We start from the raw sequence: 13,568 nt of genomic DNA, 5'->3' as shown, positions 1-13,568 counted from the left end.
ATTTTAAAAGAACAATTTATATTTAATTTAAAAGAAGTAAATGCACATACATGCCCCATGTGACTTTTGCTATAAAATCATCTACCAAGGTAACGAGGGAGAAGACGGTGAAGGTAATGGTGCCGGTAAAACGTCTTGATAAGACGAAAGAAAATCAACTCAGTTTAAAACAATTTTCTCTTCTAGTAGCATCAATAGTATCGTCTTTGTAGATGTCATGTCATCACTTCTAGCATGCACAGCAGGCGCATCCCAGTACATTGTCTTCCTAGTTTCAGCCATATTTAAATTATGTGGCATCGTTTCACTGCGGAGGAAAGCTGGCGCTTCTATATACGGCATGTGACGTCTCGCAACAATCTCTTCTGATTGTAAAAGCGTCTCCGCGCTCTGAAAGAATTCATATATTTAAGTTTGTAAATGGTTTGAAGCTGACATGGTTAGGCTTAGATGATTGTGTTCTGATGGGTCAAAATGTATAAAGCTTGTTACAATTTTCACTATCAAATACTGCTGAGAATTTCATTTTATTTGGAATAAATTTTGTTGACTCCGAAAGAAAAGGAAAACGATCCTTTATGGAAAGAAACTTATGAAGAAGATTTAGAACTAGTTACATTATTCAAAATGGTCCCCGATGAACGCGGTTATAGATATATAAATATGGTTTAGTCCTTATATTACAATAGATGCGAAAAATGTCTTACAATAGATGGGAAAATGTGTTTTACGAAGATTTCAGCAAGGTATTTGGTTTGTAAATGGTTTTCTTAAAGATGATGGCTCCTAGATAAGTTCTAATAGTTTCAAAATAGAGTTTCTATGGCATAAATTTTATATCTTATCGGAGCATATTTGTGGCTATATATAAGTAACGCAGAAATTAAATTCAGCAAAAGTTAAGAATCTTATGTACAGAAACTATTCATGAACGTTGATGTGTATACCATTATAAGAAATAGAAAAGAATCTATGATATGAAAAATTAATTGGAAACGGCAAAATGCAACATCTCCATGGAAATGGAATTTTGCGTTGTACAATTAATCAAATAAAATTAAAAAGTGCAAAGTGTCTAAATGTTAGATCACTGCAGCTTAAAATATTAAATTGACGTACGTTATCAGTATTTCTTATTTGGGATGAAAAAGCATTAGGTTGATATACTTAAAAAGTATTTCCCATCTGATATAAAAAAATATTACGAGCAAGTACTTTAACAGTGTTTCCCATTTGAGAAAAAAAAACGTTAGGATGAAGTACATTAAGAGTGTTTCCTATCTGCGAAGAAATAACAAGTGGACGACGTACTTTAACAGTGTTTCCTATCTGAGATCAAATAAAATTAGGATGACGTACATTAAGAGTGTTTCCTATCTGCGAAGAAATAATAAGTGGACGACGTACTTTAACAGCGTTTCCTATCTGAGATCAAATAAAATTAGGATGACGTACTTTAACAGCATTTCCTATATAAGACGAAATAGCAATAGGATGACGTACTTTAACAGAAATTTCCTATCTGAGATAAAATAGCAATTGGATTACATTCTTAAACAGTGCTTCCTGTCTGAGATGGAATAACAAATTAGGAAAAGGTACTTTAACAGTGTTTCTTGTCAGAGAAGAAATAACAATAGGATGACGTACTTTAACAGAAATTTCCTTTCTGAGATGAAATAACAATTGGATGACGTACTTTAACAGTGTTTCCTATCTGAGAAGAAATAACAATAGGATGACGTACTTTGTCAGAAATTTCCTTTCTGAGATGAAATAACAATTGGATGACGTACTTTAACAGTGTTTCCTATCTGAGAAGAAATAAGAATAGGATGACGTACGTTAAAAGAAATTTCACACACACACATATATATATATATATATATATATATATATATATATATATATATATATATATATATATATATATATATATATATATATATATATATATATATATATATATATATATATATATATATATATATATATATATATATATATATATATATATATATATATATATATATATGTATATATATATGTGTGTGTGTGTGTGTGAGAGAGAGAGAGAGAGAGAGAGAGTGTGTGTGTGTGTGTGTGTGTGTGTGTGTGTGTGACATAAACTGACAACGAACAGTGCAAAACTAGTATTGAACTAGCCTAAGCGCTTTCAACTCTCGTAAAAAAATCAGCGTACAAGAACCACCACGGCACGTGACCAGAGGCACTAAGGTTAACCCCGTGATTTTCACCCTAGCCGAAACAGCCGAAACAGCAACAAGAAAAAGAATGCTGGCACACACACAGGAGTACCAGGCTGGGTGCCAAGGAAAGAAAAGATGGGAATCATCGCCTGACGTTCTCTTGGGCGTTGTGGTTCTGGTTAATACATAATTCATACAGCTGTGCGAAAGTACACCAGCTGTACTCAGACAGGAGTAACGAGCGACAAGCAACATTAGCCGGATCCATTTAATATGGAATAACGCTTATCCTTTGCTCTTGTGCTTGATTACAGCGATATAAAATATCTACATCATCACACACCAAAGACCTCGGATATTAACTGTACCAGGGTGCCGTGTTTAACGTTCTTGAGGTCTGATACACGATGATTACCAAACGTTTGTAAAGAATGGGACCGGCTAACCTCGAGTATCTTGATTTCATTGACTCAAAGGCAGTTTCTGTCACAACACCCTCACTTTGAACATAAGTTGGTGGAGTTCTTTTCTTAATTCCATTCCATTTAAAGTACCTCTTCACTCGCACAGATCTAAAAAGGGACTGGCGAAGAACACATCTACTACAATAAAGCTGTACACAGCTCCAAGCTGCGTATATTCAGTATCAACACAAACACAGAGAGCGCCTCGCTCACCTAAACAAGCAGCTGTTCATCATCTTGCTGCAATATCTTATCAACACGTTAGTGAAGCCGAAAGCGAGTACTATCTAATGTTTGCTCAGAAAGCAAATGAATCCTCCAAAACGGACGGCAAACTTGACGATGAGTCCAAGCGTTCTGACCTTGTATACCATCGCCTGAGCGTCTATTACATGAGCTGAATGTTTATTGTCGGTATCCCCGCAGTAGTGGATTTACAGGTCCTTATAACACATTTACTGTTGACAGCATCACCAAAGAAGCGATCGGGGGGGGGGGGGGAGAAATGGAGTATCATATGCCGCAAAATGTGACAAAGTCCCGCCCTTATCTTAATCAACGTTGCGGCAATTCGCTGATCGTGTTGCAGACATTCACTTCTGTTATATGCTCCCCGCTCTTTCTCGTATGCCCATCATTCCATTGTAAAGCTCGTTCGTATCACGATGTACATAGTCGACCCCTTACCCCACCGGTGTGCGAGTGTCAAGCAGATGTAATTTTGCATTGATAAGTTGGAGCTTCTATAATAATAAGCAAATATTATATGGAGAGGAACGCTAAAATAGCTCTGGCCTGGAGTTTATGGCCGTTGTGAACTCTCGGCCAAGCGCAATGTCCAGGTAAGGGGCGATGCCGGAGTCCACCGTACATAATGATTTGCGAAGAGGTGGGCATCGGTAAACCCAAGAGATGATGTTTGCAGCCGAAAGCGTGACTGCAAGATGTACACCTTTGTTTCAGTTGCAATTTTTCTTGTCCACGATATCATTCTTCGCTTTTGCCGCTCTTTATGGCCTCATGCTCATACAGATGCATCCCCGCATCAACCACTTCAGTGGCCTAAGTGGATAGAGCGTCCGCCTCTTCATACCTAAGACTATTATACATTGTACTAACAGCTGCCTTGCTTGACGCTCAGCATTAAGTGGTTAGTGTTAGGACTGGTCGGCCTGGTGTCGGGATAATGTGACTGGGTGGGACATGATGCTACATGTCTGCGGCATGATGCTCCTGTACTAAACATCACTTTAAACTGCCACACTACAGACATCGTAGCGATATTTCCATGAAAATTGTTAAAGCTACATTAAAAATCCAAATCAAACACACACACACACACACACACACACACACACACACACACACACACACTCTAGTTGCCCCTGGGAAGGTAAGAGTGAGTGATTTTCAGTTTAATAATCTTGTCTGGAAAGTGGCTCTCAAATATGCATGGCTGAGTACAATCCTACAGGCACATCTTGTCTTTCAAACGGAGTCCATTGTTTTCTGTTTAGTTCAAAAATATTCACACAAAAGAAAACCAGACGAGCACAATACTGTGGCATAGATAAATGCTTGTCTTTTATGCTTCGTAGATATGACTCGTACAATACACAGGTCACAACATGATCAAAACGATCACCATCAGAGATAATTTTGGAAAAAGGCCCTCTTGGCTTTGTGTTTTAAAACAAATAGTTATATTGTTTCCAAATATATACAAGAAATTCTTGCGATATTGTTTATAGTGGAACAAACACAGAAAATAAAATATATATTTTATTTCTGACGCTATTATTTATTCCATAATCTACACATTTATTGTAATTAGTATGAAATGTTTAGAGAAAATGACTTTTATAACAGATCAACAACAGAAACCTTACTCGACATTAATAACGAGCCACATAATAGTACCACCAAACATAATAGCCGATAGTGTCCTGACATTACTTAAGACGAACACAGTTCTGTATTTAATGATGTATACAATTATTTACGTGCAAATTCTGTTTCGATTCGTTACATTGTACGCTGAATTTAGATGTAAATATATCGTATAATAAAACAATATCCATAACAATAAAAACAGCACATTTGTTGCGAAGGAGATATTGTGTGACCAAACACTTTTTGTACAAAATGCAAAAAAAATGCATATCTTTCCAAAATGCCATTTTGGCAAAGTGCCACTTTTTGATTTTAAATGCACCTTGATTTTGATGGGTGACAGAGTTGGATTCATTATCCAATGACATTAACCATGACAACGTGTATACATGTTTATCCAATGACATTAACGATGATAACGTGAATACATGTTTATCCAATGACATTAACGATGACAACGTGAATACATGTTTATCCAATGACATTAACGATGACAACGTGAATAAATGTTTATCCAATGACATTAACCATGACAACGTGAATACATGTTTATCTCGTCTCTACTTCAGAGGTGGGTACGTGGGAAAGCCTGCCGGTAGCTTCTCGTAGGTCGGTGGTTCTTCCCTGGGTTTTCCAGGGTTCTTCCTCCACAGTTATACTGGCCGCTATGTATAGCCTATCTTGTGCTGAAAGATGGCGTTAAACCCAAGAACAACAACAACAAAAATCTCTGCATCAGAGCCTTCTTTTAAAATTACAATAACATTACGCAATTAGTAATTACACATTAATTTTGCCATCAGGTAAATTTCATAACCATTTAAAAAAAAGATTTACAGGCTTTCGGTTGATATATGCAATATTTTTGAGGGTGTGTGTGTGTGTGTGTGTGTGTGTGAGTGTGTGTGTGTGTGTGTGTGTGAAATATTGGGAATAAAGACATGCAACTTTGATTTGATACTCAAGACTAGATCCCTACATTTCGGATTTAATTAGTATGAGTTTCAGTATGGAAATAGCCCTATTGTGAAGATACTCACAGACAAATTGGAGTTATTTAAAGGAAACAAATAATTAGACAAATTATGGATATGTATTAGGGGCTTTACTAAGGTATGAGCCATTTTGACCTCACTTTTTATTGAACTTAGCCAAAAGTGAAATTGATTTAGAATGAAACAGTTTAGTCAGGTAAATGGCAAACTATTGAATATCGTCGTGCTTGCAATCTATGGCACTCATGGAATGGACCTTGTCCTGGGGGGCATTGCTGCAAAATGTCATCATGGGTGTGTTTGCCTCTAAATGACTTGTTTATTTTCAAGATATGACCTAGCGTGCACTCACCTACCATGAAGCATGCAAAATTTGAATGGGTATGTAATAAAAAGGACGCTATGCAAGATAAAGATAGCCGCCCTGTCTCTGGTATAATATCTGGTGTTGGGTCATTCATCACATTACATTACGGGGAGGGATTGCAAGCCATAGCTAATCTAAACCTCATAATTGGCTTGGCCCACAATTCATGTCAGAAAGAAGGCCTTGAAATCATCTAGAAATAAATCGTAAAGTGTCAATGTTATTTTGTTTACAAGAATGTCAAAACCCTTGTGGCCTGTCTAGATTACAAACGTACTCACGTTAGTTGATATTGAAAGGATTTTCCGGTCGAAGGCTATCGGTTAGTCATCCCTAACTGCCCCAACATAAATGACCTAATTTCAAGAAGGTTTAAAAATGCGGTAATTTTGGATGTATGCCCTTTGTGGTTCTGCATTAAGTGGTTAGTGTTAGGACAGGTCGGCCTGGTGTCAGGATAATGTGACTGGTTGGGACACCATGCTACATGTCTGCGGCATGATACCCTTGTGCTAGACATCGCTATAAACTGTCTCACTGCGGACATCGTAGCGATATGACTCAAAAATTGTTAAAGCTATGTTAAAAATCCAAATCACACACACACACAGACACACACCCACACACACACTCCGTTAGAATGACTTTTCGACGTTGACATTAAACTCGCCAACGCTAAGTGTGATAAGTTGAAGGCCAACCATGAACCCCGCACGAACGGTTGTGAATGCACTGCTGCATCGAGGTTGATTCTCCATTCTTAATAGGCAGTGGTGTAACAAATATGATGGAAGACGACACCAGCGTGTTTAGCTTTAAAGCAGATACACAGTACCAGGCCGGAGTACTGCACAGTATGACACTGGTTGGAATGAACGGCAGATGACGCAAAAGTCCGAAATTGGCGTGACGACCTCGTGCAATTGTGGGTGAACGAAATCAATTTCTTCTTTGGTTCGCATCAACAGTTTGATGTGTTTCTATCAATGACAGACTGCGAGCAAAAGACCTTTTTATGCTCGTTGTTTTCTTTTCTTTCTGTGCTACCTGTAAAGTGTCGAATTTTGAATTGTATTGAACCTTAAAGTTGAATGCATTGAGCATCAAAATGTTATCACATTTAAGCCAGAAAAGTTTTTGTGAAGGGTCACTTGGACCATTCTTCTTTTCTCCTCCCGTGTCATTGTTAAAACTTGAAAGGCTAGCATGTATGACTCAGTGAGATTGACCACGGCATTGCTACGCCGTCGTGAGAAAGTAAACATTTGAGCTACTAACCATAGCCGTTTGATAGGAACTCATGTCAAATTATCATTTTCAAAGGGAAATTTATATGCACCGTAAGCTAAGATCTGACGAAACAATGATTATCCTTGGAAAAATTTAGGAACTACTGCTTACGTTTGGGAAAAGTAAATTAAGAGTACACTTTGAGAGTAATGTGAATTTAAAGTGACGAATATGGTCGAAATTCTGTAGTCTTAAATTTCCTAAAAGAGGAGTAGTTCGGATGAGTAAGCCTAAAAGAATAGTGCTTTCCTTGTTAAACAAGAAAAGGGGACCAGGTGGCTGTTTTGTAAGAAAAGACAGTCTTAAGTGCTATGACGCACAATCTCTATAAGAGGACAGCATAAAGGTACGCAATTTTAACTTTCCACGTAATTTTCTATTTTTAATTGTTTGTTTTATATGATTAAGATCCATATTATGTATCGTTTATTCAATTTCACGGAAATATGTTGATGCCAGAGTTGTTATGCAACTTATCTCTTTAATTGTAGAGTTACTAGTTCATTGATAGTATTGACGATTGCATGCTATCCAAGTTTTCATATGTGCTGGATTTCATAGGGTTATACGAAATAATTTTCTTTGTCTGTTAGGACGATACTGATTATTCTGAGTTAACGATAGTCTCATATTTATATCTGATTTTGCAATATTTAAATAATCTTGTAAGTTAGGGATTGCTGTGAGATATAATTTTGCGAATTTTATGCAATAGTAATCGAGCATGTGGTTGCGTAGGTAAAGATATACGGTAACATTAGATATATCGCTAACACGTTAATTATGGCCTGTCGCTGTGAAGCGAGGGTGATGTTCTATCAAATTAGTTGAGAATGTATGCAGTGCGGATAGCTAGTTTGCTGCTGAGTAACGTAAATGAGGGAATTTGTGGACGTGTAGAAAATGGTACATATAGAGATTTTGGGTTAATTTTGTCCTTTAAGGAACAGCTTTCTCGAGAGAGACGGGACAGTCCCAAGACGGAAGTCCGAAAAAAGGGAGTGATGAGTTCAGAACAAAGGAGTAGGAAGTCCAGGAAGGGTGAAGAGTAGAGAATAGGAAGGCTCTAGGAAATACGAAGACGTTGATACACGGTCAATGGAGAAAGGTGATGCAATCAGTCGTGGACATTGCGCTCTTTTCACCACTCGTTAGTATGATGAAATAAATCCAAATCAGACACTGCTATTAAATTATGTTTACATAATTTAGATTGAATTGGAGTTGTCACTATTAATTTGTTTGATTAAATTTTTTTTTCTTGTCTAAGGGGGCTCGTATTGCATTATTTCTTCCCAATAGTCTTGCTCAGTACTATGTTGAAAGTCTATCTTCCACTCCCATCGGGCTATAAAATCGAGGGAGGTCACCCTCTAGATAACGCCATCGAAATCCAATTAATCACCCCTCTTACTAAGAGGGCGACGTTACACTACCACTGTTATCAAAAGCGCAGCATCTTTTGTCGAAATTGAGGCCCATTAGGCATATGACCGTCCCTGATTAAAATTTGAAAAGAACAGCAAAGTAGCATCATATGAGAAACTGTGCATTGAGTTTCAGCTTTCGCCGTAGAGTGTCTGGTGTCAAAATGTTATACCTATCATCGACTTTGTCTAGCGTACTACTATTGTTAACTCTTTATTACGTAAGATAGGTTGCTTGCCAAATGACATAAAACATGTGACATTACAAACAATAAACAGCACGTCCCGTGTTACACCCATGAACAGAAATTTAGTAAATAGGTCAGTGTATACCTATTATACCCAACATTATGAGACAATTTAAGATATGGCTACACTATTACGTGTAGAGGTCGGAGGGTGATAATGCATGTGCGACATTTGTCATAGGGAAGTCAAAGGGCTGTATAGCGCATCGACGTCTCAATCCGGTGTCTTGCGCATAGAAAACTCAGTGCGAGCGTACACGTGGACCATCTTTGGCGAGCAGTCGCGAACAAGAATGACGGGACTGGTACGACTACCGATTACGACAAAGTGTTCTTAGCTAATGTCGAGGAGAGCGTCAACAGTTCTGTACACCTGGCTACCAATACCAACATCATTACGCCCCTTCCTTTGTCGCTTATAGGTTATAGATGGCCACTAGTGGCATAGAGTTCCGTATATGCACCGTCTTCAAATATAATAACGAGATTCTCGTCGCTAAAAAGATCCTTGCCGTAAACTTACAAAAGGTAAAGATAATCCCAGCCAGTCCGGCCGATACAGTAGACCTAGGCTTTTCAGACGTGACAGCAACCGCAAAAGGTCGACGCTGACAGCGAGCGTACTGCGCTTATTGATGGTGGGATAGCGGTCGTTTAAACCTCGCTTTGGTTTTCTGGACATCTGTAGTTATTCGCTGATAGCAATTAAATTGCCGATAGCCACGATTGCCCAACTCCCAAACGAGAGTATGGAGGCGCTCAACAAGGGTCGTATCCTGGCTAACCATGTGGTTGATTTTGTTTTTATGAATGCCAAACTTCGAGGTTGGCACTTAGGGTCTCCAGACACATAAAACACATTCTTTTTATGGTTGTATCTAAAGCTGCAAGGTCACCAAAACAGGCTCTCCTCACCTTTTCTATCGGGTTGATCATGGCACTTCCTTGCTATATGCACTGAGCTAATGTGACTGAAGTTAGAGCACATAAATAACACGTAAATACTTCTTTTGTCAACAATGACATATGTTCAGAGCGCCAGAATTAAATAAAGACTCCCAGTGCACATTTAAACAGTCAGTGGTATTTCTTTATTATTAATAGCAACCCTTCCCTTGTATTCTTCGTAAACTTTGACTAAGAATAAGATATAGTTTCAAATATGTTAAACAATGTTAGCCTATATTGAGCAGAATAAGTAGATTTGGAACTGTGCCGGTAAGACTTACTGACGAAAGCAGTTGATGCACCATTTGTATGCTTGGAAACGCATAGCAATATATATATATATATATATATGTGTGTGTATATATATATATATGTGTGTATATATGTATATATATATATATATATATATATATATATATATATGTGTGTGTGTGTATGTGTGTGTGTGTGTATGTGTGTGTGTGTGTGTGTTTGTGTGTACACATTACCTACATTAGGAGGAAAACCCCATGTTTACACACCAACATTAGGAGGACCTCTGACATTAGGAGGATATCCTCCTAATGCTTCCTCCTAATGTATGTGGAGAAACATGAACATTTTTAAATATTGGAATTTGTGTGAGTTTTGAAGTTAGATCGTAATAAATTTTGATCATATTGGTTGGGCCGAAATCTTGGATGGATATGATAAAAGGTAAAGAAAGTGTGTAAAATAATATTTCCCTATGTTATCTGACATACCTTGGGAGGACCTGATTGAAATGTGTACCAATTGTCACTGGAAAGACTTGCTAAAGATATCCCTAGTAGCATAAAAATATGTATTTATTAATTTTCTAAAATTCATGGTAATTGCTTTATAAATGAGAGAATACACACCTGATTTGTGCAGTCCTCTCAACGTTGGTGTGTGAACATGTCGCATGATAAGTCCTCGCAATGTTTGTGTGTAAACAAATTAACTATTGACATATCTCGTGTGGATGTTAATACCAATGATACGATCTCTAAAACGTTGATGGGTAGTCAGTTCAGCACGTTATATCTGACACATATAGCCAGTAGTGTGCTGACGTGCTATTAAACCCTACATACATACATGCATACATACATACATACATACATACATACATGCTTGCAAAAATACCACCATGCAAATATGTAATATTTGTGGGTGTCATCTACCTTTAATAAAGTGTGAAGTTACAAGTTACAAGTCTGAGTTCGCAGGCTCATATATATAATTATGCAGATTGTGTTTTAAAATGTTTCGAAAGTCATTTGTAAATGTTTACGAAGCTTATGGACCTGCGCAAGATGGACTGAAGTAATCTTAAATATGATTAGAGTTCGTCATAATAGGCTAACCAACCTGCTAATGTCGGCGTTTTGATCAATCAAATTTTGCTGACCAGGTGCAAAATAACCATTGTAAGTGTTTGTTATTTCTAACAGCATGGATACTTTTTTCGAGAGTGAGAGTGGCAGCACAATTATTGAAAAAATAATAGAATGTCAAGAAAAACCGTTCTTCAATACGCTAACCAAACCGCTAGGCAAACTGATGCAAACTGACAGACTGTTTAAGGACAATTAAATGCACCATAACTGCCTTGTTACTTCCCTTTATTGCAATTACATTACGTTGTAGAATAATACTCAGGCATATCTTCGCAGATATCCAGAGTAAACCTGATTAAGTAGAAGAATGTATTTCATTGCAAAATTCCAATCAGTTTTATTAGAACCATAGATAGAATATATTCTTTCATGCCAATAATAATGGTATTGTATGTCGTCCTTTTGTATATATGTTCATATTTTGAGCCAATACTTGACCAAATAGCATCTAATCTTGCCATGAATTTGGTTGTTAAATGTAAGCAACAAGCACATTCTTTGTGTATTTAGGCTTTATGATAGTTTCGATGATAGTATTATTAAAAGAAGCAAGTATGTATGATTGCGATAATAGTGTCACACGCACACAATTTATTTAAATGTTAAAGTAGCACCAGTCCTCAGTGGCCTACACGTCACTTTAAGTAGATGTAAAAAAATAAACATTTTAAGGCTAGTGCTGAAACATTGTCTTTACAAAAGCGTTTTCATTTCTTTGGCAAGTTTATGGGCATTTTTTATTTTGCATCAGAAGGATAAATGAGCGAATTACATTAAGGTACATGGAGTTCATGCAATCATATGCAACTACATTCGTGGTGAGAAATTGTACACATGCTGTAAATGAGACCTAACATTACTAGAATCTACCTTAAAGGTCACTACCATTATGCAAGTACCTATCTTCAACAGTTACATGTTTAAGAGTTTTGCATCTAACATGTAGAAGAAATTGACCTCTTTAACACGAACAATTGTTTCCAGAGGCTACTTGTTTAACTTTCCAGAGGTGGTTGTTTAAGAGAGAACCATGAAATCTACAACTTTATTATCTGTAAGTCATAAATAGATGACATTTTCCATTTTCCATTTTCAGACAATTACAGCAATGCATAATTGCACATTATTAAAATTTTGGTTTTACATTTTTTTACCAAAACCCGCTAAGGAAGACTTGAAATTTTGTAGGCATACAGGTATGTAGATCTCCATGACCTGCTTAGAGTTTTAGCTCTTTGCATTATTTTCTTTTCAAATGTTTATTATTTCTGGAGTGGAATAGGAAAGGTTTAGACATTATTTGTTAGAAACGTTTAGTACAGTTGAAAAAGCAAGTTAGACATAACATTTTTCAGGTGTATTATTATGCTTATGTAGACGAATTGATTATATGTTTAGGCTGATACAGCAATTTTACCTTTTGTTTTGCACATTCTCGAACGGTTTCGACTTAAACATTTGTCTCATAACCAAATTTAGCGTTTTTGAGCAATAGTTACTGGAGGTAGTGAAACTTTGAATTTTAGTATTACTATTTGTGGTCATATGTAGATGACATGATTAGATTGTGATGTAATGATACGAAAATTGTATTAATTGTGGACACATTTGAATGGATTGGACATATATTCCTTTCATCTGCAGTGGGTTCATGCTTATTTTATGAGCTCAGATCTATAGGATTAGATGTAATGCTTAAAAGATATCATCTGTAAACAATATTACATTGAATTCATTGTCAGATTCGATTCATTGTTGTGACAAAAATGCTTTCCTTTAGCTCCTTTGTTGCAAGCACGTTGTCCACTTGAAGAAAAAAAACAAGACATCACCAGCTTCTGCCAGCCAATATAGTAAATTATGTCATGGCATCCTGACACTCTTTCTTTCGAGGCACTCTCTCTACCAGGAAACATATTTCAGATGCTGTCAAGAATGCATCTTTTCTTCTTTTGTCCATTTTTTATTGGTTTCTTTTCCTCTGGAGGGAGAAAGTAAATAGAGATTAAAAAGAGATATAACAATAAGTAAATTATAATTTAATGGGAATAATAAAGACTCTATTATAAGATTTCACAACATTATTAAATAAAGGGCTACTCAATAGTACAAGTACCATATTCCCCCAAAACTGTGAATCAGAAGTAGTTTTAGTCTTAACGTCATAGCATATGCTGGCCTCAGCATTGTTTTCTTCCCTTTAGCATATTCCACCTCCATGATATTAATTCCTTTCAGAACGTTACACCTGGCTTTTTATTTTTCTTATATGGTTTACAAATGTTATCTGTGGTAAGTTAGTTCAATAATGAAGATGTAAAAT

This window comes from Sinohyriopsis cumingii, chromosome 1, assembly GCF_028554795.1.
Source record: "Sinohyriopsis cumingii isolate HCF-2022 chromosome 1, ASM2855479v2, whole genome shotgun sequence".
NCBI classification, from domain to species: Eukaryota; Metazoa; Mollusca; class Bivalvia; order Unionida; family Unionidae; genus Sinohyriopsis; species Sinohyriopsis cumingii.
This window is presented reverse-complemented; position numbering follows the sequence as displayed.